The 27,585-nt window shown below is 54.4% G+C and overlaps 1 protein-coding gene and 1 long non-coding RNA gene across 2 annotated transcripts in view; both read right to left on the reverse strand.

Annotated features, from left to right (window-relative positions):
• The window catches only part of LOC124301145 (sodium-dependent dopamine transporter), a 571,198-nt gene that overhangs the window by 264,972 nt on the left and 278,641 nt on the right, over positions 1-27,585 (reverse strand). The window lies entirely within an intron of this gene.
• LOC124301153 (uncharacterized) lies at positions 18,615-26,905 on the reverse strand. Its single transcript, XR_006907415.1, has 4 exons — positions 26,758-26,905; positions 24,940-24,944; positions 22,558-22,564; positions 18,615-18,625 (listed from the first exon to the last, which is right to left on the reverse strand). It is a non-coding gene; the product is annotated as an uncharacterized LOC124301153 (long non-coding RNA).

Raw genomic sequence — 27,585 nt, forward strand, 5'->3', positions numbered from 1 at the left:
TGGTACCACCGAAACCATGGAGAGCTGAGTTATACGCTCACTCAAGTCTTGACAGGCCACGGGGCGTTTGGAGAATACCTCCACAAGTTTGGGAGAAGAAGGAGCCCCAAATGCGAGTATTGTAGGGAGACGGCGGTGGACAGCCCAATACACACTATTTTCGAATGTCCGAACTGGAAGGATATAAGAAAGGATAACTGGGGGTACCAGGGACCGACTTTGACCCCAGACAACATGATAACCATCATGTTAGAAACAGAAGGTAACTGGAAAGCTATATCCGGGAAATGATGGAGCTTATCTCCACCAAAGAAGCAAGCGACCGGAACAAGGGGTACTAGGCACAAGAGACCACAAACACCTATTTACCACATGTACATACGATATTTTAGCCACTGTCTAGTCTACTTTACCTACCTAGTTATTATATTTTAGATATGTGTTTTCTTCTTCTTTCTTTCATACACCCCAGTGATTTTACATCACTTTTTATCTATTCGATGTTCACACACGATATTTTTAATTACTGACAGGATTTTTATCCTATTCGATTTTTATTTAGCTTTTTAACACATTTTACATTAGCCCTTACTCCAGTGATTCTACAGCACTTTTTAACTATTTATTTATTTATCCATTCAGTAAAAGCCAACCCACTAGGTGGTGGTAAATGGGCCTTATAGATACCCAGGAGTCAGTTTATCCCCCATGGGACCTACATAGTCGAAGAGAAAGCGCATAAAAAAGATAGGGCTCAGAGCCGACACCCACAGAGCAGACAGAACTCCCTGACATCTAACATCCCTTGGAAGGGTGCTACCCCGTGTTCCCACGGGGAGGGGCTCCCGACCAGGGGCGACTGCCGTAGCCGGTCCGAAGCCCGGTTGAGAAAAGTAGACGGGCCTAGCTGAATCCAACCTTAGCCCCGTGCTGGCTACCCCCAGCGGGCATGATGCAGGCGCCCGGGCTGGCCTCCCTCGGGAGGCACGCTACGGTGCCGCATCGAGCTTGCTGGATCGGGAGCAAGATGTAATGCCGAAAGGCGGTTCCTTGCCCCCGAGCTGAGGAACTCCAACTCGGCGGTAGATCTTCGGCAAAAAAAAAAAAAAAAAAGGTTAGGTTAGGTTAGGTTAGGTTAGGTTGAGCAGGTGTAGACGAGCCGGCGCGGAACTCTTGCGTCAGCAAATTCCGCGCCGGCAGTAGGTCGCGTACCGTGTGCACGCGGAGTAGTACGGGCAGACGCAACAGTACAGACAAGCCGGCGCGAAACCCTTGCGTCAGCAAATTCCGCGCCGGCAGTAGGTCGCGCGCTGTGTGTACGCAAAGTAGAACGGGCAGAGCAAATAATAAATAACAATTGCTCAACAGCTCTGTAGACTGACACGCTAGGCATATAATATGGGGACTAGCTAACAAGTAGCAAATAATTGTTAAGTCACATTTAGGACAGTAACCAATAGCAAGTAGTACTACATTAATACTAATTGCATGACAAGTGCAGGAGGGCCGGTGCGGAAAACTTGCGTCAGCAAATTCCGCGCCGTCAGAAGGTCACGCGCTGCAAGCGGAGTAAGCGGCTAACTGCTTTAATGAGTAGGAAATAATTGCCATAGAGAATGGGTGTAGTAAATAGAACATAAATAGCGAATAGGTAAAAGCAACGGGAGCGGAGGCGTGGCCTTGACAGGCCGGCAAGGAGCATGCGATGACAAGTTCCGCGCCGGCTGGCGAGCTGACCACGGAGGGAAAAGAGAGGCCAGGAAAACAGGCCGGCCACAGGGACGAGGTGAAGTAATGCGAAAGCGATTCCGCCTCGTCCTGGGTGATGAGCGGCGGAGGGGTTTTAGCCGGTAAAAATCCGGCACTATCCGATGACATCCACTCGAACAACCGGATGTCTTTTGAAGATTTCCCCTTCGCCGCTAAAAAAAAAAAAAAAAAAAAGGTTAGGTTAGGTTAGGTTTCCCCCACAGGGTCGCCACCTTGTCGTGGTGTGGGGGGCTTGAGGCTCGCCGTGATGAACTGTCGGAGCGATGCCTCTGGGCCCCAGAAGGTCCTACCATGCCGGTAAGGTCCACAGGGAGCGGCGAGTGACTAACGGCGACCTAAGGGAGGGACCCTGACAAAAAACCCAAGATGGAGAGTTCTAGGAGAATAACGGTTACGGCGCAAGGGATCGGAGCCCTAGTGCCTGCGGGGAACGTTGGTGACAGAGCAGGCCACACCCCGTCGTCATCATATGACTGCAACCAAATACACACTCACACACACAACAGGAGGAGGAGCGGAACGCCAGTGCAAGGAAGCCCGGACATTTACCACACTCTGGAAAATGAGACCATCCTGAGTCCGGATCTCAGAACACCCTTGAGACAACAGGAGGATGAAGAGGAGGCTCCCATGGAACACCCAGGAAACGCGATTAAGAGGGCCAATGCAGTAATTGAACAATTGCTCGACATTGGAACGAAGATAGGCAAAGCCTTCGGGCGAAGCCTCAACTTGAAGAGGGAGGCGCGGATTGAGGCAGACAATCTGGTCACACGAATTAAAATGGAGCTCATGGATGCAATCAACTGCCAGGAAACCGAAGAAGAAATAGAGAGAGTGCAGACCCTCATCATGAGCTGGCCTAGCAAAATCGGGACCGTGATGTACAGGGTCTCCGAATCTAGGCGTTTCAGTGGGACCATCATAAGTGAAATGGTGAAACTGAGAGACCAAAGCCAGTGGGTAATCAACAGATGGAGCGAGAATGCCGCACTAGATCTGACGAGTGAGGAGATACAGGAAATAAGAACATCCTGGACAGCTCCAAAGGACAGGCGGCCTAAACGCAAAAAAGACATAGAAAGCGACGGCAGCCGGGAAGAGGCACAGGAGAGCTCGGGCGGTCGCAGACCCAAAAAGACTCGTGACGCAGCGGAGAACGGGAGGGGCTCACAGCCCCAGCCCCCACCACCACCCGAACCCAAATCACGGAAAGCAGAGGGACACCGCATAGCTGGTACACTCAGACAGCAGACAATAACGGCCTTCAGGGAGACGCCACCCACACGGCAACGTCCGCTCCGACGGGGACCGAAGCAGAGGAGGAGGGATTCCGGAGAGAAAATGAAGGAAAGGAAAGGAAGACGGTGCGCATACAGGCTGAGGGTAGGACCTACCTTGATCTTATCCGAAACCTGAAGCGGACTGTCCGGACCGACGACATCAAGGTCAATGGCATCAGACAGGCAAGGATGAACGAAGACGCGCTGGTAACGGTCGTAGGCCAGACGGACGCGGCACAACTAGTGCTCAGGCTTCATAACGAAGGGATTGCCGCCGAAATTATGGGTGAACGGACGAAAAGGGCCATAATCCAGAATATTGAGGCGAACACGAGGGAGGCAGAGATCACCCAGGCGGTGGACAAAGCTACAGACGGCCGAACAGAAGTAGTCTTCCTTAAGAGTACACCACGGGGCACCCTCACGGCGTGCATCATAGCCCCGGGGAAAACAATCGACGCCCTGATCAGGCTGCGGCACGTGAAAATCGGCTGGACAAGAGCCAGTACGAGAGAATACAAAGAGGATAAGAGGTGCTTCAGGTGCGGGACGGTCGGGCACACGGCAGGGTCGTGTAAGGTGGCAGACAAGGTGTGCTTCAGGTGCAAACAACCAGGGCACTTAGAGAAAGAGTGTGAACGGCAACCCGCTGAGAACAAGGGGTCAAAGGCTGCCACTCCCCCGACAGCGACCATAACGAGAGAGAGGACAGCGAAGCAAATAAGCGTGGAAGAAAGAATCCGGCGGGGAACGCGCACTTTCAGATCGTGCGGGGTCCAAACGTCGATACGGGAAGAAAGGGCCACACCTTCTAACAGGGCCAAGACCGTCGACCACCCTAGACAAGGAGCCTTCAGCTACGCAAAGGCGGCCAAGGCTGAGGTACAGACGAGGACCCCGTCGTCGCATACCACACCCGTGGCCACCGCTGCTGCGACGGCCAACGGAGGACGGGAGAGAACCAAAACACAAGCGGGAGGGCAAATCCCCGAGCAAGGAGGAAGTAAGAAAGGACAGCAAAGGAGATTCGCGGTAATGGTCAGGGTCGAGGGGGAGGTGTACAAAAGAACCCTGGAGAGGATCAAAAGGGGTGTTCCACCACCAGAAGGCGGGGGCCTGCGGAGCATTAGAAGGAGTAGGGACGGGTCCCTCCTGATGATATGCGAGGAGATGCCAACGGCCAAGAAAATGGCGGACCTGGTGGCTACAAAGCTAGGGGAGGGGGCCGACGTCAAGTTACTGGGTGACAGGGTGATAATAAAGATTCATGGGCTGGACGCACTAGTGCAGGCGGAAGACATCCGAACCGCACTCATCAACGAGGTACCCACGGAAAGGGACGACAGTGACCAGACGGAAGTTATACGGATTATCACCTACCCTTGGAATGAGAAAGCCGCCATCGTAAAAATCAGTCGGCGCACCCTACAGGCCCTGAATGGGAGAGCCAACATAAGAATAGGTTGGACCATGGCCAGAATCATTACTGGCCCGCAAGGGGTACGTTGCAGGAAGTGCAACAGACACGGGCACAAGGAGGAGGTGTGCCGTGGCCCTAAAGGGCAGGGACAGCGCGGAAACCTAGTAAAAGGGACAGAGCGCAATAGGGTCCCACCGGAAATTTCCCCGCGGGGGACGTGCCAGGAGGTCGCGGAGTTTGACAGTCTAGTAGAGCAGGGGACCACCCCAGTGTCGAATAGTACTAGGAACGAGGTGTCCCCAATCGGCACCGGGCAACAACAACAACAACCCGGAACAGAAAATGGCGATGAGTCTTAACTGCCTACAAATCAACCTGAACAACTCGAGGGCTGCGGCCGATCTACTGGCACAGACTACCACAGACCAGCGGACAGACGTAGCCATAATCAGCGAACCTGCTAAAACAGGCAGAGGCTTGGGCAGGTGGTACAGTAGCAATGACGGGAAAGCCAGCGTCGTTATTATAAACAAAAACCTGTCCGCAAAAAAGCTGGTGGCGGGCAGGGCCTATGTGGTGGTCGAAGTAAACAAAATAGTGATTGTAAGCTGTTACCTCGCACCGAACGAAAAATGGAGGGATTACGGGAGACAGGTGGCCGAAACAGAAGAGACACTGCGAGCCATACTTCACGAGGGTCCGACTAGTAGAAAGAGACGTGGGGTCATCCTGGCTGGAGACCTGAATTCCAAATCAAGGTTATGGACTGACAGGACCGACCGGCGAGGGAGGAGGATTGAAGAACTAATAGATGCTCTGGACATGGTGTGTTTGAACCTGAACGGAGAGCATACCTTCGAGCGACGGGGATGGACCGCGGTGTTAGACGTCACCATAGCAACTCCGGACGTAGCAAGCCGAATATCAGGTTGGACGGTCCTAGAAGTGGAAACCCTTAGCGATCACAGGGCAATATGCTTCCGACTTCAAGGCAAGGAGGAAGTGACAGGGCAAAGGCCAGCAACACAGAAGGATGGCACCCGTAAATGGATCCTCAAAAAACTCAATGAGGCCAAGATGAAGCGGTGTGCGAACGAAGTGAAAACGCCACGCAAGGGGGACCCCGAGGACATGGCGGGGGAGCTTACAAGGTCCATACAAGGATTATGTGACAGGGTCATGCCAAGGCGGCGTCACGGCGGCGGAAGGAAGACCGTCTATTGGTGGAACGAGGAGACCGCGGCAGGCAGGCAAAGATGTGTAAAAACAAGAAGGTTCCTGCAAAGGGAACGAAAGAGAAGGGCACGTATGGGGGAACAGGTCCCCGAAGACCAGGAGGACAAGCTCCGGGGGGAGAGACGAGCACTTCGCAAGCTCATAAGAGCAAGCAAAGGCAGAGCCTGGGATGACCTCATACGAACCATCGACGACGACGTATGGGGGAAGCCATACAAAATCGTTACGGGGAAATTGAGTAACGCCAACGCGGGACCCTCGAATATGGAGGAAGCGATGGAGGTATACGCCACGCTGTTCCCAGCGGGACCGACTTTGGCGCCGAGCGGCGAGGACGAAGGACGACACGAAGACCAGCGAGAGTCAGACACAGCCGACGGTGGACCTCTAGGGTATGCCGAAATAGACAGGGCAGTAAGGAGAACCAAGACGGGTAAGGCGCCGGGACCCGATGGCATTTACCCCGAAGTGGTAAAAAAAATTTACAGGGTGAACCCGGCCCCCCTTCGTGAAACGATAAACAGGTGTCTCGAACGGAGATACTTTCCGAAGATCTGGAAAGAAGCAGAGCTGATCCTGATACCGAAGGGTACGAGCAAAACCGACGGCGTAGAAAGAGAAAAGAAAAAGCAGGGATACAGGCCGATCAGCCTCCTGAGTGTCCTGGGCAAAACGCTGGAGAGAGTGGTGGATGATAAAATAAAAGACCACCTGAAAAATAGAGGCTTCCTCAGCAAAAATCAATACGGCTTCCGCGAAGGCCTCTCGACGATCGACGCAGTGGACCGGGTGACGACGGCCATCAAACAAAAAACTAAGAGGAAAGGCTGGGTGGCTGGGGTATGCATAGACATAAAAAATGCGTTTGGGTCCATCCCCTGGCCGGAGATAATGGAGGCAGCGGCAACGGCTGAGCTCCCGAAGGACCTAACAGGGATCCTCAGATCATACTTACACGATAGACACATCCAGATTAGGGCTGGGGGGAAGAGCGTCAAGGCGCAATTGACAAGAGGCATCCCCCAAGGCTCGATACTGGGGCCAACCCTCTGGAACCTGGCATACAATAAAGTGCTATCAAAAACATATAACACAGAAATGGAGATCACCTGTTACGCGGACGATACCTTGATCCTGGTAGAGGGACGGACAGGAGAGGAGACCGCAGAGAGGGCTTCCCGCGCAGCAGCTGAGGTCATTGAACAGATCGAAACGCTAGGACTTCAGATCGCGGTTGAAAAAACAGAGGTGGTCTTCTTTACAAAGAAAAGAGCTCCACCACCAGAAACAGTGCAAATCAGAGGAAAGGAGATCCATGCTACCAAAAGCATGAAATACCTAGGCATCATCCTAGACAGGAAACTGAACTACTCGGAGCACCTGGACATGGCGTCGGCCAAGGCCATAAGAGTGATGAATAGTATCGGGAGGCTTATGCCCAATATCGGGGGACCGAAACAGGCGAGACGAAAGCTACTCGCACGCGTCGGCGAATCCATTATAATGTACGGGGCTCAAATCTGGGGCGACGAGGCCAGAAAGGAGACGCTAGCCAGAAAGCTCAGGGTAGTTCAAAGGGCATGCGCACTGAGGGTTGCGTCGGCGTACCGAACGGCACCCAATGAGCCTCTTACCGTAATCGCGGGTATACAACCTCTGGAGATAACGGCGCAGAAATGGAGGCGGCAGTGGACCAAGGGAGGAGCAAGACGGGAGATGGAAACCAACCAAACCCCGAGGCAGAGAAAAGAGGCGATGAGAAGAGAGGCGGAGGAGGCGACGTCCTGGGCGAGACAGGAGTGGTGCACCAGGTGGAGGGACCACCGCAACACCAGTAACTGGGCCAGGAGACTCATCAAGGACCCTAATAAATGGTTGGAAAGGACGCATGGGGAAATAAATTACCATCTGACGCGGATGCTCACCGGACATGGGACGTTCAATGAAAACCTGCACAGATTCCGGAAACGGACAGCGGCAGGATGTGGCTACCGTACTGCGACCTCAGACAGCGTCGAGCACACAATATTTAGGTGCCAAAAATGGAACACAGTGAGAGGTCAATCCTGGAAGAGGAGGACTGGGGAACCACTAAGCCCGGACAACATCGTCGAGGAGTTGCTCTCCAGCGAGAAAAGGTGGAAGGAGATCGCGGCAATAGTCTATGAAATCATTTCAACGAAAGATAAGGACGACAGAAACAATGGCTTCTGACAAAAGAAGACCATCTTGTAAGTCTTAAAAGATTCCTACTCACTTATATCAGGCATTGTAGATATTGACGCGTGTTATCATTGTCACTTACTTCCATTCCTATTTTAAACTAAATACTGATTTATACACCAATTTACCTTTCCTATCTATTTCACATACTGACTATTTATCTATCTATTTACTCTATTTATTTATTCTATTTATCCTATCTATCTATTCTGACAATACACACTTAATTCATGTATTTATTCATACTTTACACCGAGTCTATTGACAAGTTTTACCATCGTGACTTACTCCTATTTCTATTTTAAACTACATAATAATTTTACAAGACATCTACTCACCTATTTTGATAATTTTACACACTGACTATCCTTTCACTTTATTTATTTATCTATTCATTTATCTACACTTACACCTTGTCTATTGACAAGTTTTAAACATCGTAACGTCCTTCCATGTATTTTTTAAACTACATAATAATTTTACAAGACATCTACTTACCTATTTTGATAATTTTACACACTGACTACCCTTTTACTCTATTTATCTATTTATTTATCTACATTTACACCTTGTCTATTGGCAAGTTTTAAACATCGTAACGTCCTTCCATGTCTATTTTAATCTACATACTAATTTACCTATGTTACTTTTTACACACTTATTATCCGTTTATTCTATTTATTTATTCATCTATTCACATTCAAACCGCAGAGAGTTCAGATTAGAGGGTGTTTCAAATAAGGGGACCTTCGCCTACACAGAAGTTGGATAATAACCAGGAGCGCCTAACATCCCTTGGAAGGGGGCTACCCCGCGTCCTCACGGGGAGGGGCTCGCGACCAGGGGCGACTGCCATAGCCGGTCCGAAGCCCGGTTGAGAAAAGTAGACGGGCCTAACTGAGCCTAAATTTGTCCCCAGCTGGCTACCCCCGGTGGGCGAGATGAGGGCACCCGGGCTGGCCCCCTCAGGGGGCACGCTACGGTGCCACACCACGCCGACTGGATCGGGTGTAAGATGTAATGCCGAAAGGCGGTTCCTTGCCCCCGAGCTGAGAAACTCCAACTCGGCGGTAGATCTTCGGCGAAAAAAAAAAAAAAAAAAGGTTAGGTTAGGTTAGGTTAGGTTCTCCTACGTCCCCCTACGTCGGTTGTCACCTTGTCGTGGTGTGGGGGCTTGGCGGTCGCAATGAATCTAGAGGACCCAATGACCAGGGCCCCAAAGTCCCTGGGCAAAGGCGAGACCAGATGAGCGACTACCACCAAGCACAACCGGCCCAGCCTCCCGAGGTTGGGTGAGGGAATGGCGAGGAATGAATGGGAAGCGAATGAATGGGATGTGGGCGAGACCTCTGAGGATATTCCTCCGAGACTAGCCAAGGCCGGACTAGTAATCCGCCGACCAGGGCTGTAAAAAATGTCTGTACCTTTCCTGTGGGTTTCTAGGAATCCGCAGGTTTGAAGTGGGAAAACCGCTATTTGCAGCTGACTGGAGCCAATCGGAGGGTTGAATCTTGGGTTTCGGGCGCATGTATGGAGGATTACCTGGTCAGTATTTCCTCATACCCGAAGCTGGTAGGGTATTTCCGGCAAGGTCTTACCCGAATGGGGGCCTACCCTGGCTCGGATTGACAGGGGAATCCCCCGGACGGAAGACCCTAAGGAGGTAAGGGGGGAGGGGGGGATCGCATGGATGGGGCTGACCACCCGACAAGCTGAAAGCAGCTTCCGTGCGAGTATGGGGTTAGGGTTCTTTCCGGCGGGGATAGATGCTGCACCGCGGTGCAGCTGCCATGATGGCCGAACCGTCGTTAGACTCAAATAATATAACTATGGATCACTCACAAACAATCAAACAGAAAAATGACAAAAACGGAATGGAGTTCGAAGTATTTGAGGTGGACCCCTTCGCGAGAAGGACTAGCCTCCGAAGGTCACCACCACCGCTCAAGCGGACCAACAGGGTGGATAACCAGACGAGGGAGCCAGCGCCAATACAGACGCCGCTAGTCCTAGTCGACCTAGAGTCACCGAGGAAGGAGGCGAAGGCCGACGCGTCCGGACCGAAGGGAGCGATCCCCAAGGTCATGTCCAAAGTAGGGGCAAGGACGATGAGTTGCCCTAGCGCCACCAGCGGTGCCGCGGAGGCAAGCGGGAGGGACTGCCTGAAGTCCCTGATTGTTCTCCTCGAGGGCTTGAGGGACTTTGCCCTCGCGCACAAAAACACCAACGTGGCGCTGAAGGAGGACACTGCAAAGGCAGCTATCGTCGTCCGCCAGGTCGAAAGAGCCTGGAAGAAAATGGAGGAGGAGCCGGCGGCGGCCAAGACTCCACGCGTGGCAGGGGATAAGGCCACCCAGACTGCGAGAGAACTCGGCAACCATCGCAACAGCAACAACAGGCAACTGCCCAGGACGCGGCGACGTTGAAGAGGAAGGAGATTTCTCCATCCACCGGGGCGGCGGAAAAACGGCCGCGCCCCGAAGAGAAAGAGGAGGGGAGCAAGGAAGCCTGGAGCGAGGTGGTGTGGAGAGGCCGCCCCAAGAGGCCGGCCAAACCCGCCACTACTGCCCCCCAGCTATCACAGCTGCCACAGCCATCCCAGAAAACGTCAGCGGTGGCCCAGCCGAAGGGCCAGTCGAAGGGTGAGACTAAAAGGAAGCCGGTCCGCCCCGATGCGGTCTCAATTAAGGTAGCAAGCGGCACCAACTACGCCGACGTGCTCAAAAAGATCAAGGGGGGCGTGAACCCGGACAAGACCGGTGCCAACATCACGGCGGTAAAAAGGACTAGGGGGGACGACGTCCTCCTAGAAGTGAAAGGCGATAGTGGTGCCCGGGCCCTGAGCGAGGCGGTTAGGGGGGTTCTGGGGGGAGAGGCGAAGGTCTCGACCCTGGAGCCGTCCATGGTCGTTGAGGTCAGAGACCTGGACGAGGTAACCACGGAGGGGAAAGTCAGGGCGGCCCTGTCGGAAGCCCTGATGGCCCCTCTGGTGGAATTGATAAGGCTAAGGCCGGGTTTCCGGGGAACGCAGACCGCGCTGTGCAAAATGCCAGAGCGTACCGCCCGGAAACTGGTGGCCCTAGCCAAGATCAGAATAGGGTGGACCGTCTGTCGGATTCGCGAGAGGGTCGCGGTAGATCGGTGCCACCGGTGCCAGGGGTACGGGCACCACGCGGCCCAGTGCCTCGGGCCCGACAACTCCAACGCCTGCAGGAAGTGTGGCACGGAGGGGCACAAGGAAAAGGAGTGCCAGGGGTCTAGTCCGAGGTGCCTGACCTGCAAGAACCGGGGCCTGAGAGGTGATCACTTTTCTGGGAGCGGCCGCTGCAGTGCGTTCAAGGAGGAACTGCAGAAAGCTAAGCTCCGGCAGGGCGGGAGGGCCACCAGGAGGGTGAACAACAGCGCACCAGCCACGCGGGAGACGGGCACGGCGGGGGTTGCGGCAGTAATGCTCTCTCCCGCCACCCTTGGTGTATCATTCGGGCGGAGGCTCGAGTTCCCCACCGCATCATGCCAGGAGTGAGGGGGCATGCTACCACGGGACCCGGGGGCGAACCTGGAGTAGTGATACTCCAGGTAAACCTGAACCGGAGCCGTGCGGCCCAGGACCTGCTGACCCAGACCGCTGCTGCTCAAAAGGCCGGGATACTCATTGTCTCGGAACCTATCGGCGTGGGAAAGCAGGGGAACTGGCTGGTGGATCGGAGGGGGGACGCGGCAATAGCGGCGACGAACAACCTCCCGGGCACCCTCACGCTGGGGGGCAGAGGGGAGGGGTTCGTCTGGGCGAGAACGAGTGGCCTAACCATCTTCAGCTGCTATTTCTCGCCCGGCGTCGCGCCCATCGACTTCGAGGCGCGGCTGGACGAGCTGGAGAGCTGCGTCAGGGCGGCAGGGGGTAAGGCCTTGGTCTCCGGGGACTTCAATGCGAAGTCGCCCAGCTGGGGGTCCGCGAGGCTCGACGAGAGGGGCCAAGCTGTTGCTGAATTTTTGGCACGGCTTGATCTGACCCCCATAAACGTAGGCGGTGCCCCAACCTGGCAGAGGGACAGCACTGGCTCTGCGTCAGTAATTGACATCACATTAGCCAGCCCCAGCGCGGTCCCGGAAGTCACGGATTGGAGAGTTCTGGATGACGAGAGTCTGAGCGACCACCACTACATATACATGAAGTGGAGGCCCAGCTCAGCAGCGACGCGTACGAGGCACCAAAACAGCGAGGACACCCGACATCGGGTATGGGATACGAGGAAGTTGCGCAGACAGGCTATGACGAGCTGCCTCGAGCGGCAGAAGGACCACATCAATACCGGTGGGACCGACGTGGACAAGCTGATGGCCACCATCACCAAGTTATGCGACGCGGGGATGCCCAGAAAGAGACCCCCCAGAGGCAGGACCGCGGTGCACTGGTGGACAGATAACATTGCCCAGCGCCGACGGGAATGCGTCAAAGCGAGGAGACAGGCGCAGAGAACCAGGGCCAAGGGAGAGGACACGGAAGCCAGTTCTGCGAGGTACAAGAAGGCAAAAAAGGCCCTCAGGGACGGCATCAAGGCCAGCAAGGCGAAATTTCGGGAGGAATTAGTCAGACTGATGGACGAGGATCCGTGGGGACCCCCATATAGACTCGTGACCAGAAGGCTGGGGGGGCTGCGCCAACCGGACGACCCAGGGACTGTAGAACGCGTGCTCGAGGAGCTCTTCCCAGCGCGTGTGGAGCCAGAGTGGCAGAGCCAGCGGGCACCGGATGAGCGAAGGCCGGAACCCTTCACGGTAGCGGAGCTGGTATCAGCGGCCAAGAAGCTAGGTAGGGGAAAAGCACCAGGGCTGGATGGCATCCCGAACGAGGCCCTGGCAGTGGTGGTCGAGCACAGCCCGGAGCTGCTGCTGGCAACCTTTAACGAATGCCTGACCAAGCGGGAATTCCCCGAAAGCTGGAAGAGGCAGAAACTGGTACTGTTGCCCAAGGGACCAGTAGAGGAAGGTGGGCTGCAGAAATATCGGCCGATCAGCCTGTTGGACACGACGGGAAAGCTGATGGAGCGGCTGATCCATGCCAGGCTGGACGCAGCGCTACACGACGCAGGGGCTCTAGCTGAGAGGCAGTACGGGTTCAGGCGGGGTAGGTCTACCACACAAGCGATCAGCGAGGTGGTAAGAATAGCACGGGAGGCGAACGAGCGAAAGGGACGGTTCGCGGCCCCCTGCTTACTGGCGCTTTTGGACGTCAAAAACGCCTTTAACGCGGTGGGGCACAATACCATCCTGGAAGCGCTCGAGGACAAGAAAAGCATACCGGCGTACCTCCTAGATGCTCGCGAGCTACCTGGGGAACAGGCTGCTCGTGTACCGCACTAGTGACGGTCAGAAAACGCGCCGGCTCACGGCGGGGGTCCCACAGGGCTCGGTCTTGGGCCCGCTCCTGTGGAACGTTGCCTACGACGGCCTACTCCGCATGGACTTGCCTGCCGGGGTAACAGCCGTTGGCTTCGCTGATGACATCGCCCTGGTGGTCACGGCGCGGAGCGCCGAAATGCTGGAGGCGACAACTAATGAAGCGGTGGCCTCCGTGTGGAACTGGCTCCAAGCAAGGGGACTGGACCTAGCTGAGAGGAAGACCGAGGTAGTTGTATTGACGAGGAGGCACACCTTAAGAATTAACCCCATCAAGGTGAAGGGCCACGAGGTAAAGCCGGCTAACAGCGTCAAGTACCTCGGCATAACGATTGATGCGAAAATCAACTTCGCCGATCATATTAGGAGGGCTGCGGACAAAGCGGCAGCGGTAACAGCGGCGATATCCAGGCTAATGCCTAGCCTAGGAGGCCCGTCCGCGGGCAGAAGGAAGCTCCTGGCGAGCGTGGCGTACTCGGTGGCACTGTACGCGGCACCGATATGGGAGGGGGCCCTCGGAGTTAAAAGAAACGAGGCCAGACTGGAAGCGGTCACCAGGACCTGCGCGCTGAGGGTCATAACAGCTTACCGTACAGTGTCCACCGAGGCGGCAATGGTCCTGGCCGGAATGGTTCCACTCCGACTCATGGCGGAAGAAAGGGGGAGAATCGCAGCCAGAGGGGCTGAGGGAACCGGACGAAGCGGCCCAGCGGGAGCCGCGATAAGACGGGAGGAAAGAATGACGACGATCGAAAGATGGGATGCCAGGTGGCGGGAAGGCGAGAAAGGCGGGTGGACCACGCAAGCCATCCCAACGCTGGGACCCTGGCTGGACAGAAGGCATGGCCATCTGAATTACCATCTGACCCAGGGACTCACCGGCCACGGCTGCTTCGGGTCGTACCTGAAGAGGATCGGCAAGGAGGAGGACGCGCGGTGCCATCACTGTACGGCGGAGTGCGACGACCCGGAGCATACCTGGTTCCGGTGCCCAGCCTGGGAGGCCCAAAGGAACGACATGAGAGAGACAATCGGCCGGGTGGGCAATATATGCGAGATGGCTCGTGCCATGCTACAGAGCCACGCTAAATGGGAGGCGGCTGCCCGGTACATTACCAACGTCCTCCAGGAAAAGGAAGCAGCGGAGAGAGCAAGGAGGCAAGCTGGAAAAACGGGAGAACCTGTGCCCGGACCGGCGGTTAGACCGGTGGTTAGGCTGACTGGGGGGGGAGCGGCTGGTTGTGAGTGTGACATCCCATACGCACACTCGGTATGCTTCCTCAGCAGCGGCTACCTGCACGAAGTGGGCAGTGCAATCTCCACGGCGAGCGGGGCCATCACGACAGAATGGGCAAGGGTCGAGAGCCTGGCTCACGAACATGCCGCCAAGCAGTGCCGATGTGGGCAGCCCCGGCCTCCGGCTACCAGGCCAGCGGAGGAGGGAGCGATGGTCCGGATGACCTACGGTGATGTGAATTACCTGGGTAATAACCGGGCCATCCTCTACCTCAAGAGACGGTATGGGGGGACCCACCAGCTGGTCAACTCGACCAGCCCGCTGAAAACGCACCCCCCCTTGGCGTGACGCGGTGGTGCTGGACGGAACAGTGTTCACCGCCAGCTGCCAGTGTGGCAGCTTGGCGGAGCACAAGCGTATGTTCCCGCACTACCGCACCACTGTAGAGACCGGGGTTGCCAAGTCCAACTGGAGGGTGACGGCGGAGGCGGCAAGAACCGGCGTGGCGGTGCAAAGAGGACACCACATCCGCACCGCGCAAAACATGCTAGTGCGGTGCGGAAACAGTGAGGTGAAAAGTGATGGATGGAGGGGGTGTTCAAGACAAGGTGCGCGAGGATACCCCCCCACGAACAGGTGAACTAGTGCAAGTGGACACATCGTAGATTAGATTAGACTAATAGGATAAGGTGACTTGGCTGTCTGATGAACTGATTAGACAACAACAGCCAGTAAGAAAGGAGCGCATACAAACTAGCGTAAAAGCTTCAGTTGGACGCTAGCGTATGGTTTTAGAATAAGTAGAATAAGTAAATAGGATAAGTAATATTAGCAGGGACATGGTGCGCGGCAACCTGGCTGAACAGGGCGGTGCCACGCCATAAGAAGAAGCGAGAGGCCAGGAAAACAGGCCGGCCACAGGGACGGGGTGAAGTAATGCGAAAGCGGGTCCGCCTCGTCCTGGGTGAAGAGTGGCGGAGGGGTTTTAGCCGGTAAAAATCCGGCACTATCCGATGACATCCACAAGAACAACCGGATGTCTTTTGAAGATTTCCCCTTCGCCGCTGAAAAAAAAAAAGGTTAGGTTAGGTTAGGTTAGGTTCCCCTACGTCGGCTGTCACGTTGTCGTGGTGTAGGGGCTTGATGGCTGCGATGAATCTTGACGATCCGACGCCCCGGGGCTTCAAAACCTCGTGGCGGAAGTGAAACTAGACGAGCATCCACTAAGAACAGTCGGCTCAGCCCCTTGGGGCTGGGTGTATGAATGGTGGTTTGAATGGGTGATGTGCACATGGGATGCGGTCGGGGCCCCTGGGGCGATTTCCCAGAGACTAACCAAGGAAGGAGTAGTTGCCAACCGACCGGGGCTGCGGGTAAAGTCAGTACCTTTACCGGGCCTCTGTGGCGTACTACGGGTAAACGTTAGTCCACGGAACCTCGGTTCCCTGGCGAAGGTCCCAGGAAACCACATGTCCAAAGTGGGAGAACCGCTCCTCGCAGCTGACTGGAGCCAATCTGGGAGTCAAACCTCGGATCCCGGGCAAATGTGTGGAGGATTACCCGGTCAGTATTTCCTCATACTCGACGTCCGGTGGGTCAAATCCGGCGACGTCTTACTGGGTCGGGGCCTACCCTGTTTCGGATTGACAGGGGAATCCCCGGCCTGGCGACGCTAAAGATGTAGGGATGGGGGGGTTCGCGCGGATAGGGCAGACCACCCGACAAATCGATAGCGGCTTCCGTGCGAGGGGGGGTAGGTACATTCCGGCGGGGACAGACGCCACACCGCGGTGTGGCTGCTATGATGGCCGAACCGTCGTAAGATCTCAACAATTAAATATGGATTCTTTCATTCACCAAGCAAAGGTAAACAAACAAAGGATAGGGGACGCAGGACAGGAGGACGAGAGCGCGGGGGCACGAGACAATGCACCGAAAAGGCCGATGAGCGGGGAGGGCCCGAGCACCCACCGCGGCAACGATACACTGGAACCAGGAGGTGGAGACGAACCGCTCTTCACGGCATCGGATGCCACACCGCTTCCGCAAAGAAACAAGCGGAAGGGAGAGGAGCTGACACCACTAGACGGACGCCCGGGCTCGGAGGAAGAGCTGTTTCAACCAAGGCAGCTAGGGGGAAAGGCAGGGTGTGCACAGTGGGAGGGGCCTCCCCGGCAATCAGAACTCTCCACAACAGAGGATGAGCTAGGCGAGGGGGCCTCCTCGGAACAGGAGGAAGAGGGAAGGGTGCGGAGGGGCCTGCGCCCCAAGGGCAAAAAGAGGCGCAAGGCCATACCCAATGCAAAGCCCAGCGAGGGGCCCGTGGGGATGGCAAATGAGGGATCGGAGCGGGACGACCCAGGTCCGAGCACGAGGCCGGCGACGGGGCCCGCCCCGCCAGCACCGACAACGTCGCGGCAACCCAAACCGCAGAGGAGAACGGTCGCAAGTTCGCTGGAGGGCTCCCCAGAGGGAGTAGGCCCAGTGGAATACCGGGTCATGTCTGCGGCGGACCTAGGGGCCCAGATACGGGAATGGCTGGAGGAGACGAATGCCATCCGGGTCAAGTGTCGGTCCATCTCGGGAAGGCTGAGTGGCGACATAAAGAAGCGGCTAAGCTGGGCGAAGGAGGCACTGCTAACCCTTACAGGGAAGGCAGTATCGGCCTACGACCCTGCTAAAAGCAGGCACGAAGACCTTGACCCAGCAGCGGAAACGCCGACGCCCGGTAGCGCCCCGGATTCGGGGCTACGACTAACGGAGGCCGAACTTGGGCTACTCCCGGCCAGCCTCAGAGAAAGGGAGACAGCCCTTGAGCGGCAGCTGACTTCCATCGGCGAAGTCTGGAAGGAACTAAGGAAGATGTCGCGACAGATCCAGCTCCTGGGGGACATGGACAGAGGGAGGGCGTCGCAAACACCGGTTGAACCCGAACCCCCCGCAACAACAAGCGGGATAATCGAGACCCGCGGAGGTGCAACCGACACACCAAGGGAGGGCGGCGAAGACGGGTGGACAACCGTTGGTAACGGTAGGCGGAACCCAAGGAGGGACCAGGGTAAGGCCGCCAGAGCAGAGCCGCCAGCAGGGGCTCCCGCCGCGGCCCGGCAAACCGCCGCCAGGCCCACCGGCGGACAGCAATGCGAAAGGAACGCTAACGCTCAGGTGACCGTGGTTAAGAAGAACGCGAGTCGGAGGCCCCCGAGATCAGCCGCCGTGGCGATCAAGGGGACCGGGGACAATGTTAACTACGGGGACATACTGCGCAGGGCGAGAGAGAAGATCTCCCTCACGGAGCTGGAAATGCCAGCGACCAAGATCCGGCGCTCTGCCAACGGGGGTGTGCTGATCGAAGTAGACGGCCCAGATGGAGCGCAAAAAGCCGACGTACTGGCGGCACACCTCGGCGAGATGACGAGGGCCGAATACGGGGACGCGGTTCGAATCTCGCGCCCCACCACCAAGGGAGAAATCCGAGTCCTGGGCATGGACGACTCCGTAACGACGGAAGAGCTTGCCGCCACAATGGCTGCAACAGGAGGGTGCGGAATCGAGGCCGTAAAGGTCGGACCCCTGCGGGAGATGACCAACGGCCTGCGGAGCGCGTGGGTCCAGTGTCCGCTGAGAGCGGCCACGAAAATAGCCGCAAAGGGGAAGATACTGGTAGGATGGACGACGGTGCGAGTCACCTCCTCGAGGCCCGACCGCGGCAATGCTTTCGGTGCTGGGAATTCGGTCACATTGGGGCGACCTGCAAGGCACCCAAAGCACGCGGGGCAGCGTGCTACAGATGCGGCGGCGAAGGGCACCAGGCGCGAACGTGCACGGCGGCTCCCAGATGCGCCATCTGCGCAGAGAGGGGCGGCAACAGCGCACACAGAATGGGCTCCGGACAATGTCCGGTAGTAGAGGAGCGGGGTCGGAGGCCCGCAGCGGTGACGAACCGAAATGGCCAGGCTGCCCCAAGTACTGCGAGTGTTGCAGTGCAACCTCAACCGTAGTTGGCGGGCCCGGGACCTGCTGGCACAACATACGGCAGAGACGGAGACAGACGTGTGTCTCATCTCGGAGCCACCCACCGCCTCGGACTCGCCGCGCTGGATCAGCAGCAGGGAGGGACGGGCCGCAGTAACCTGGGGGTCAGGGGACTTTCGGCAAGGTTGCCGGTTAGGTAGCAGAGGAGAGGGGTACGTTTCCGTTATCTGCCGTCAGATAACGGTCATCTCCGTATATATCTCCCCAAACATCACCTTGGAGGATTTCACCGCACGCCTCGATGACTTAGGGGAGGCCGTTCGATCAGCAGACCGCAACCAGGGGGTAATAGTGGGCGGGGACTTCAATGCCCTCTCACCAGCGTGGGACCTCACAGGCGCGAACCGTAGAGGAGAGATCCTGGAGAGCTGGGCAGCATCCCTCGGGCTCTGCCTACTCAAACCGGCGCAACGGCGACCTGCGTCAGACCCCAGGGGTGTTCAGTCGTGGACACCACCTGGGCCACGCCGGGCCTAGCCGTAAGGGTAAGGGGATGGAGGGTTCTCGCGGGGATCGAGAACCTTTCGGACCACCGATACATCGCCTTCGAGGTGGTGGACCGACCTCAGGCCGGTGAACCCCCGCCGAACAGAGGAACGACTGGCCGCCGTTGGAACCTAAACAAGTTCAAGGAGGAAAGGTTCCACGAGTCCTTAGCGCTACAGCTGGCGTGGGGACCGACCGGACCGGACCGGATGACGGCAAATGGGCTTGCCAGGTGGATCGGGCAGGCGATGATAGAAGCCTGCGACGCGGCGGCGCCCAGGTCCCGCCCACCTCCGCACAGGAAATCCGTGCACTGGTGGACCGACGAAGTAGCCGAGCTGCGCAGGGCCTGCATCCGAACTAGGAGACGGATGACAAGGCGTGACCACACCCTGCGGGCGGGCTCGCTGTGGGGGGCGAAATACAAGGAAACCAAACGCAAACTGCGAGAAGGGATCAAGGCAGCCAAGGCTCGGGGATGGCAGGACCTGATCAGTGCAGTGGAGACGGACTCCTGGGGACTGCCGTACAGAATAGTGTTTAACAGGCTGCGGGGGTCCTCACCAGGATTGACGGAGACCTTGGACCCGGCCATCACCGAGCGGCTGCTGTCCTCTCTATTCCCGCATCGGGCTTCGCGCGGCGAAGACCAACGGGAGGAGGAGGCAGAGGCACGCGGAGAAGAGGGATGGCGAGACGAGTGGGCAGTGAGCCCGGAAGAGGTCCGCACGGCCCTCAAATAGGGGGGGCGAAGGAACACGGCACCGGGACTGGACGGGGTGAAGGGGAAGATCTGGGCTATCGTCCCAGACGACATGGTGGCCCTCCTAGCCCAGTGCTACTCCAAGTGCCTGCAGGAGGGGGAGGTTCCCCGGGAGTGGAAGACGGCACGACTGGTGCTTATCCCCAAAGGGGGGAGCATGGCGGGGGACCCGCTGTTAAACGCCAGGCCCATATGTCTGCTGAGCGAAATCAGCAAGGGCTTCGAGCGAGTGGTAGTCGAGCGGCTGAAAGGGTGGATGGCGGAAAACCCTGCGGCGGATCTCGCAGAGGGTCAGTACGGTTTCCGGGAGGGCAGGGCAACGTGCGACGCGCTGCTGAGGGTGCGCGGATTTGTGGAGAGCGCGTGGTCAAGGGAGGGGGGGGGGTGGCCATCGCGGTCTCCCTAGACGTAGCTAATGCCTTTAATAGCGTACCGTGGGGGGCCATACTGACGGCCCTAAAGGACAGAGAGGTGCCGAGGTACTTCCGAAGGGTGACGGGGTCGTACCTGAGCGATCGGGAAGTCATCTTCTCCGCACCGGGGGGAACAACGGGACGCTATCCCGTGCGCGCAGGGGTCCCGCAGGGGTCGGTATTGGGCCCACTCCTGTGGAACCTCTGCTTCGACGGGGTCCTTCGGGTACGCAGGGAAGAGGGGTGCGACGTTTTATGCTACGCGGACGATACGCTGGTTCTTAGCTCGGCGAGGGACATGGCGACCGCGATCGTCTTAGCTGAGGTCCAGGTGGCGACCGTCGTGAGGCGGATTAACCGCCTGGGGCTGACGGTGTCGGCCACCAAAACCCAGGTGGTTGCGTTTACCAAGGGCCGGGAATGGCGACACTGGGCAACGCAGAGCCTATGCCTCAGAGTAGGGGGGAAGGCAGTTGCGATAAGTAGCTACATGCAGTATCTGGGAATTACGCTAGACGCCCAGCTCAACTTTCGTGAGCACTTCGCGCGAGTGGAGAGCAAGGTGGCGAAATCGACGCGTGCGTTATTCAGGCTGATGCCAAACCTGCGGGGGCCCACAGAACAGAGGAGGAGGCTGTACGCGGAGGTGATATACGCGATCATCCTCTACGGAGCTCCAGCGTGGAGCGACGCGACGTCCGACCGCGCCGTCAAGCGACGGCTACAAAGGATGCAACGTACGGTACAGATAAGGGTCGCATCGGCGTACCGTACCGTATCGTTGGTAGCAGCATCCATGCTGACGCGATCACCGCCGCTGGACCTGGTAGCGAGGGCGCGAGCCCGTACATTCCAAAGCGTCCGGGAACAACAACGCGCGGGAGGGATCGATGCAGCAGGCAAACGCGCCCCGGCGGCGTTGGAACGGGCAGCCGTAGCTAGGGAATGGAGGGCGGACCTGAGCAGGCCCAACCTCCCCAGCGGGCGCCTCAGAGGGGCCTTACTGGCGAATTGGGAGGAGTGGCTTAGTGCGGAACACGGGGGGGTAACTTTCCACCTAACCCAAATCGCGACGGGTCATGGGTGCTTCGAGAGCTACCTGCACAAGATAGGCAGAGCCGCGGACCCGGTATGTAAGCAATGCGGGGGGGCCGTGGATACAGCGGAACACACGGTGGAGGCGTGCCCGGCCTGTGAGACGAAGCGAGAACAACTACGCGGTGTCACAGGGGCGGACCTGACGCTACCGGCGCTGGTCAAAGTCATGACGAGGAGCAGGAAAGGGTGGGCAGCGGTCTCGAGGTTCGCGAGCGCCATCATGAGAGAAAAGGAGCAAGCTGAGCGGATGCGCCAGCGGGGCCTGGCGCGCGCGGCGGAAAAAGTTTCCAGCGACACGGGCTCGGGGGGATAAAGGAGTTGTGCATACCCGAAAGGGGAAACAGGATGAGGGGTGGCGCAAGCAGGTCCCGGTAACTACGGGTAGGGGCCCGGAAAGACTGGCGGGGCCGGGTGCCGGCGGGCCTCCCCTCCGCCCTCTGCGGCAGGGCTGCGGTGTGTGCGAGGCGGGGGTGCCGATCTCAGAGGTTGCGGGGGTGGGGACAGGCGGGGGCGCTCGTGGCGTCGTTGATGATAGGATAGCAGGTGATAGGTTAGAGGTATCGTCACAAGCGCCTGTGCTTCGCCTCCTCCCTTTTCTCCTCTGCTTTCCCCCCCCGTTCCGCCCCCCGTTGTTCATGCCAATATGGGGGCGGAGAAGGACGGCTTTGCTGGTGCTTCTGCTCCCCGGCGCCTGAGGGGATGGGCTGCCAGCGGTGGGGGGGCAAAAACCAAGCCGCTGGCGCAGGGAGGCAGCGTCCGCACGCTGAGCGGCTCCAGCGATAGAGCGTCAGCCAACAGCGAGAAACCGGAGCTGGTCCCGAGGTATGACGCGAGCCAAGCATCGTGAACCGAGCGAATTGGGAGGGAGGGGAGACGCAACTCCCAAGCTAGGAGCGAGCGCATAGGCGCTGAGGTGCCGGGAGACCCCCCGAAGTTATGTTTCGGAGGTTCCGGGGAGTCTTTCATCCCGTACCAGGGTGGCCGGTGGGTTTTTAGTGGGGGCGGGTCCCACACTACCCTGCGCTTCTTGCGTGAAACGCAGGGTGTGCATAAGGCATTTTCCCATCGTAAAAAAAAAAAAAAAGGTTAGGTTAGGTTAGGTTTCAAGTTCTGACGTGCGAGGAATATAACTGGAAGCCCATATGAGTTTCGCGTGGTTGATCAGATTAGGATACGTTTATTGTATGAGGCGAAACTCTTCCTCTCAGGATCGAGATTAGCAGTAAGTAGATATCCAAGGGCGGTTCTGGATACGAACACCTTCTTTACTGACCAAGCCGCCTATCTGTGCATCCGAGACGCAAACCCTTGAAGGTTACCCCCACTTTCGTAAGATAAAACGTGCTGTGCCGACCGCTCGTCGGTTAGAAAATCTCCCAAATGACCATGATCGTTAGAAGAAAATGCCTGAAATTGCCGTGGTATTATCCCTTGTGGGATAAATTGTGCTCTTTGTCGGTGAAAAAAATCATGCCATCAAGCAGAATCGATAACTGCATTACCGAACGCATTCCGTGAATCCTCAGGCGTTCGAGCGGACTCAGTGGATCCTCGAACGTTCGACCGAGAATCCTGGTATATGTCAAGTCTTGAGAGCTTCCAGAAGGTTCTCCGGCGATCGAGAGGTTTCGAGGCTGCAGCCACGACGTTGGGAGGCTCATGCAACGGCTTTGAACGAATCTAGGCTGACAAACAATTCGTCCGACGTGTTTCGACTCGACGTTAAGCGGCATGCGATCAAAGGATTTCGGTGCGACGTTGAGTTCGTGAGCCGTGTAAAGAAGCCGTCTCTACCTTAAAAGATTCTCGTCCGACGAGTTTCGGCTTGACGGTGAGCGGTCTGCGGACAACGGATTGCAGTACGACGTCGAATTCTGGATGGTTCTAAGGGAAATTTGTAACATCTAACCAGGTGCACCGTCTGTACAAAATGGGTTAGCTGCAGTAGCTTCTGGAAGTTTTTCAAGGATTCGGTGTGATCAGAAAAATAATCTTGCACCTCCAGCTCTCATGAGGAGAACTTCAAACAAAGCAGAATTGAAGCAGCGAATCGATCTGTTTTTGAAAAATATTCACGACTTGAAAACCGCTATTAATCAGAAGTCAGAACTCAGCAAAGTGACAAAAAAGTTCGCAAATCTACATTTATCAAGAAACACATAACTACTAAACATTTCAAAAAAATGGATTTCACAAAACTCAACAAAGTCGCAAGCATGAACGAATTTCCGCCGATGAAGAAATTGTCGCAACTGGAAATTTTCAAAATCTGTAAACTCACTAAGATTCGACGAGTCCAAACAAGGTTTGGGCAGCGTGTCGTCACAGACCTGAACTACAAATTCAGCGTATTCTTACCGGAACGGATTGTGCGACTGCTGAACGAGGACGACACCCAATATTTAAATTTGTGCAGACGATGGAGGAGGAGCGGTCGCTCTTGCAGTATCTGGGCGGTCAGTACGGTTAAATTGAATTCGAAGATGTGTCGACTCTCGTCTAATTTGTACACCGTAATTGGGCATCGTGTGCAGCGTCTCCTTCTTACCAGCCTGGACCGCGCGACTACTGAACGTGATCAAGAACCAATTTCAAAAACTTAACAAAAAACTTTCCAAGAAGTTTCCAATTATTCTACGGTTCAGAACCTATAAGAAAATTGTATAAAGTTTTTTACAAGGCTTATATTTTTCTGCTGAACTCCGCATTAACTATGTATACAGAACTACTACTACGATGGTTACGTTGGATGCTGTTGTTGTTTACAGCTCTCTGAAACATGCGATAAATTTTGGAAATGTAAGATATGATGTATCACTCGCAAAAATATTTATCAAATTTGTTCTCAAAGTTGTGAAATGATATTTGAGAAACGTAAGACATGTATGTATCATAAAAGTTTCAAGGATTCCGTTCAAAAGAAAAAAAAGGAAAATAAATAAATTTGTTCTGAAAGTTGTGAAATTAAAGAAAAATTTTTCTTACATTTTTTGAAACAGAAAATCTCCTCATTTATCACGTACCAGGCGGGCCGCCACACCCACCTGATAAACGATCACGTCATTTCGAGGGTTAATATTATCATTACGGCCGCCGTTCGCCGTATGCACGCTCAACGCCAGCCGGACCAACTGTAGGAGAAAATCGTAAGGTACTTGGGGGACCCACTTTCTAGGCATCCGCACATGTGGAAGAACATTTACGTACTCCATGGTTTTTTACGTTGAAATTTCTGAAAACAAAGCGCACACGCTTTAAATTATTTTTATTCACTCAAGTAAAATCGAAAATTGTTGTACACTCAAGGTAAGAACAAACTATATTAGTGCACTGATTTCAATCACCCACCTTGACAGTTTGAAAGCTCGACTGCTAACGAATTCAACAGACGGACGGTGCACCCCACTCTTCGTACAGCTTCTTCATATGTTTTAGGTTCACAATTAAACTAATAACAAATCATAAAGTGGTTGACACTTGTCGGTTACGCTTGCAGGATATATCCTTCTCACTCTGTCCTACTGCACTAGTGCGTAGGCCTCGGAATCGTGAAACTGAGACCGTGGGCAAAGTAAAACATCCCCTTAACACTCTCGGTGAACGATATCTACTAAGCCTATCACAGTTCCATCTATAACTCTAACGATTAGTTCACTCTCACAGATCTCTCTCGTACATGAGGCGTGTGAAACTTCTTCGCCAAATTCCAAGAACTGCCTTGCCATCTTCCACACGGTGCAGGTTCGTTCGAGACATATCTTGAGATTTTTTTCGCGGAAGAATATTGCATACGGCTGTTGACGAATTTTCGGCAATGTGTGGGACACGTCGTTGTTTACCCATAAAAGGGACCGTGTCAGCGTAGAGCGGTCATTCTAGAGCAAGCTTTGCAACTCTATCTCTGTCAAGTGCGTGATCGGAAGAAGAAAAAACAAACATGGATTCCGAAAAGCGTTTGAAATTATTACAAATCATGGAAACGGCATTCAAGATTTTAACTGAAAAATTATCACCGGTAGAGATTGCAAAATGGATTCGATTCGGAACCCAAAATACCAGGCTTTTGAATAAAATCTTACGCAGCAACGCCTCAACGATCGGGAAGAAGGCAAGAATTTGGACTGCAATTGGAATTCTGAAATCGTTGACAGCCAAATTTCAACAATTTCACAAAGTGGGTGACGGATTACGAAGCCGACGAAGAAGTGATCGAGTACGGTGGGAAGATTTGGAGACAGCTTTCGAGAGTCGAATTCAAACGGGAGCCGTCATCAATCTACGACACAAGGACTTGAACAGATTTCTCGAAGATGCAAAACACCTCATCGTTGTCAGAATTAAGAGAATGCTACGAAAGGCTGGAGGTTTAAAAGCCAACTGCATCTTAACCTGCAAATTTGGTCTAGCAAAAAACGCCGAACTTGTTGAAGAAATGAAATATTTCAATACCAGAATCCAGATCATCCTCCAGCCAGCTGACATACACGGGTGGTTCGAGGAGAACGTGAAGCAAAAAGTGTTGGCCAAGGTGGAAAAATTTCAAGAGAAAGACTCTGGTTGGCCGCTGACTGAAGAAATCAATTTGACTGTGAAAATCAACAAGTACGTGCCACTACGAGGCGGTGTGTTCACATACACACCACTACTCAAAGATATTTAAGATAAGAAGGCTGACGTCAACATCCGCAACAGCAACTCATATTGCTTTCCATGGTCGGTCACCGCAGCCCTCTTTCCAGCTAACAACAATCCCAGCGTAATCACTTCCTGTATTTCAGCTCAGTGCAACGGTATGATGGTTTAAATTTCCCAATGTCCTTAGATCAAATTCAGAAATTTGAAAAACTTAACGGTTTTTCAATTAACGTTTATAGATTGAAGATGAAGTTTGTCGAAATTCCGGTCAGGAAGAAGAAAGTTTAATACTTTGAAAGACGTGAGAATAAAAATCGACGTTTCGGCCGGGCCCTGCCGACCATCCTCAGGAATAATTTTAGTTTTTTCCGGTAGTTCCAGATCTTCTTGGTTTGTGAGTGATTTGTAGAGGAAGGTGATCTCAGGTTAGAAGTGCGGTATGAAGTAGGATCACGGTGGTACGAGACGTCCACGAAGCCGTTTCGATGCATTGTATTTAGGAAAGAAGTTCGTGACCAGGAAGTAGATTGAAGATGAAGTTTGTCGAAATTCCGGTCAGGAAGAAGAAAGTTTAATACTTTGAAAGACGTGAGAATAAAAATAAATAAAAATTTCGTGAAAAGAAGTTCGTGACCAGGAAGTAGATTGAAGATGAAGTTTGTCGAAATTCCGGTCAGGAAGAAGAAAGTTTAATACTTTGAAAGACGTGAGAATAAAAATTTCGACAAACTTCATCTTCAATCTACCTCCTGGTCACGAACTTCTTTCCTAAATACAATGCATCGAAACGGCTTCGTGGACGTCTCGTACCACCGTGATCCTACTTCATACCGCACTTCTAACCTGAGATCACCTTCCTCTACAAATCACTCACAAACCAAGAAGATCTGGAACTACCGGAAAAAACTAAAATTATTCCTGAGGATGGTCGGCAGGGCCCGGCCGAAATGTCGATTTTTATTCTCACGTCTTTCAAAGTATTAAACTTTCTTCTTCCTGACCGGAATTGCGACAAACTTCATCTTCAATCTACCTCCTGGTCACGAACTTCTTTCCTGAATTAACGTTTGTAGTATAGATTGTATTGAAAAACAAAAGCATAGTGAAATTATACCCATTTATTTCAGCCGAAACAAGTCTGATGAACCTACAATCCATTTTTGGTCTTAGAGTCTGAAATTGTTGACAGTTATGATGATGATGATGACGATGGTATGCAAAATTATAATAATAATTCAATACAACATTTTGCATGGATTCGGAATTTATCGCGGTTGACAAGTTCCCAAATCTCTCACCACCGTGCTCGTAAATGGTTGTGCGATAGGTGTCTATCACACTTTCAATCTGAAAGGTGTTTATTCAAGCACAATGTAGATTGCATAAATTTAAACAAAACCAAAGTTATCTCAGCAGCAGTAGAGGACAAGATTCTCAAATTTAAAAATTTTCAACACAAAGGAACCGTTCCATTCTGCTTTAACGCAGATCTAGAATGTTTACTGCAGCCCACTCTTAAAAGTTTTGAGGAAAATAGAAAAATTTAACAGAAGCATTTTCCGTATAGTATAGCTTACTATCTACATTGT

Source organism: Neodiprion virginianus, chromosome 3, assembly GCF_021901495.1.
Source record: "Neodiprion virginianus isolate iyNeoVirg1 chromosome 3, iyNeoVirg1.1, whole genome shotgun sequence".
Taxonomy (NCBI): Eukaryota; Metazoa; Arthropoda; class Insecta; order Hymenoptera; family Diprionidae; genus Neodiprion; species Neodiprion virginianus.